The following is a 2,620-nucleotide window of genomic DNA, read 5'->3' as shown; positions in this document are numbered from 1 at the left end:
TTACTTGTCGTGTCCGTCTCTACTGCGACAGTTAGGATTAGGGGTTAGGGGTTAGGCTTAGGGCTAGCGTTACGGTTAGGGGTTAGGAGTTAGGGTTAGGGCTAGGGTTAGGGCTAGGGTTAGGGTTAGGAGTTAGGGTTAGGGTTTGTATTAGGTTAGTTTTAAGGGCTAAGGTTACTCTTAGGGTTAAGGTTGGGTTAGGGTTAGGATTAGGGTTAGGGTACGACTTAGGGCTAGGGTTAGGGTTTAGGGTTATGGTTAGGGTTAGGGGTTAGGCTTAGGGTTAGCGTTACGGTTAAGGGTTAGGGGTTAGGGTTAGGGCTAAGGTTAGGGTTAGGGCTAGGGTTAGGGTTAGGGATACGGCTAGGGTTAGGGTTAGGTTAGGCTTAGGGTTAGGAGTTAGGGTTAGGGTTTCTATTAGGTTAGTTTTAAGGGCTAAGGTTAGTTTTAGGGTTAAGGTTGGGTTAGGGTTAGGATTAGGGTTAGGGCACGATTTAGGGCTAGGGTTAGGGTTAGGGTTAGGGTTTAGGGTTATGGTTAGGGGTTAGGGGTTAGGCTTAGGGTTAGCGTTACGGTTAGGGGTTGGGGTTAGGGTTAGGGCTAAGGTTAGGGTTAGGGTTACGGCTAGGGTTAGGATTAGGTTAGGCTTAGGGTTAGGAGTTAGGGTTAGGGTTTCTATTAGGTTAGTTTTAAGGGCTAAGGTTAGTTTTAGGGTTAAGGTTGGGTTAGGGTTAGGATTAGGGTTAGGGTACGACTTAGGGCTAGGGTTAGGGCTAGGGTTAGGGTTAGGGTTAGCTTAGGGTTTGGGTTAGGAGTTAGGGTTAGGGTTTGTATTAGGTTAGTTTTAAGGGCTAAGGTTAGTTTTAGGGTTAAGGTTGGGTTAGGGTTAGGGCTAGGGTTAGGGTTAGGGTTTAGGGTTATGGTTAGGGGTTAGGGGTTAGGCTTAGGGTTAGCGTTACGGTTAGGGGTTAGGGTTAGGGCTAGGGTTAGGGTTAGGAGTTAGGGTTAGGGTTTCTATTAGGTTAGTTTTAAGGGCTAAGGTTAGTTTTAGGGTTAAGGTTCGGTTAGGGTTAGGATTAGGGTTAGGGTACGACTTAGGGCTAGGGTTAGGGCTAGGGTTAGGGTTAGGGTTTAGGGTTGTGGTTAGGGTTAGGGGTTAGGGGTTAGGCTTAGGGTTAGCGTTACGGTTAGGGGTTAGGGGTTAGGGTTAGGGCTAAGGATAGGGTTAGGGTTAGGTTAGGCTTAGGGTTAGGAGTTAGGGTTAGGGTTTCTATGAGGTTAGTTTTAAGGGCTAAGGTTAGTTTTAGGGTTAAGGTTGGGTTAGGGTTAGGATTAGGGTTAGGGTACGACTTAGGGCTAGGGTTAGGGCTAGGGTTAGGGTTAGGGTTTAGGGTTATGGTTAGGGTTAGGGGTTAGGCTTAGGGTTAGCGTTACGGTTTGGGGTTAGGGTTAGGGCTAAGGTTAGGGTTAGGGCTAAGGTTAGGGTTAGGGCTAGGGTTAGGGTTAGGAGTTAGGGTTAGGGTTTCTATTAGGTTAGTTTTAAGGGCTAAGGTTAGTTTTAGGGTTAAGGTTGGGTTAGGGTTAGGATTAGGGTTAGGGTACGACTTAGGGCTAGGGTTACGGCTAGGGTTAGGGTTAGGGTTTAGGGTTATGGTTAGGGTTAGGGGTTAGGTGTTGGGTTTAGGCTTAGGGTTAGCGTTACGGTTAGGGGTTAGGGGTTAGAGTTAGGGCTAAGGTTAGGGTTAGGGCTAGGGTTAGGGTTAGGGTTACGGCTAGGGTTAGGGTTAGGTTAGGCTTAGGGTTAGGAGTTAGGGTTAGGTTTTCTATTAGGTTAGTTTTAAGGGCTAAGGTTAGTTTTAGGGTTAAGGTTGGGTTAGGGTTAGGATTAGGGTTAGGGCACGACTTAGGGCTAGGGTTAGGGCTAGGGTTAGGGTTAGGCTTAGGGTTTATGGTTATGGTTAGGGGTTAGGGGTTAGGTTTAGGGTTAGCGTTACGGTTAGGGGTTAGGGTTAGGGATAAGGTTAGGGTTAGGGCTAGGGTTAGGGTTAGGGTTAGGTTAGGCTTAGGGTTAGGAGTTAGGGTTAGGGTTTCTATTAGGTTAGTTTTAAGGGCTAAGGTTAGTTTTAGGGTTAAGGTTGGGTTAGGGTTAGGATTAGGGTTAGGGTACGATTTAGGGCTAGGGTTAGGCTAGGGTTAGGGTTAGGGTTTAGGGTTATGGTTAGGGGTTAGGGGTTAGGCTTAGGGTTAGTGTTACGGTTAGGGGTTAGGGTTAGGGCTAAGGTTAGGGTTAGGGCTAGGGTTAGGGTTAGGGTTAGGGTTACGGCTAGGGTTAGGGATAGGGTTAGGTTAGGCTTAGGGTTAGGAGTTAGGGTTAGGGTTTCTATTAGGTTAGTTTTAAGGGCTAAGGTTAGTTTTAGGGTTAAGGTTGGGTTAGGGTTAGGATTAGGGTTAGGGTACGACTTAGGGCTAGGGTTAGGGCTAGGGTTAGGGTTAGGGTTTAGGGTTATGGTTAGGGTTAGGGGTTAGGGGTTAGGGGTTAGGCTTAGGGTTAGCGTTACGGTTAGGGGTTAGGGGTTAGGGTTAGGGCTAAGGTTAGGGTTAGGGTTAGGGCTAGGGTTAG

Source organism: Buteo buteo, chromosome 3, assembly GCF_964188355.1.
Source record: "Buteo buteo chromosome 3, bButBut1.hap1.1, whole genome shotgun sequence".
NCBI lineage: Eukaryota > Metazoa > Chordata > Aves > Accipitriformes > Accipitridae > Buteo > Buteo buteo.
This window is presented reverse-complemented; position numbering follows the sequence as displayed.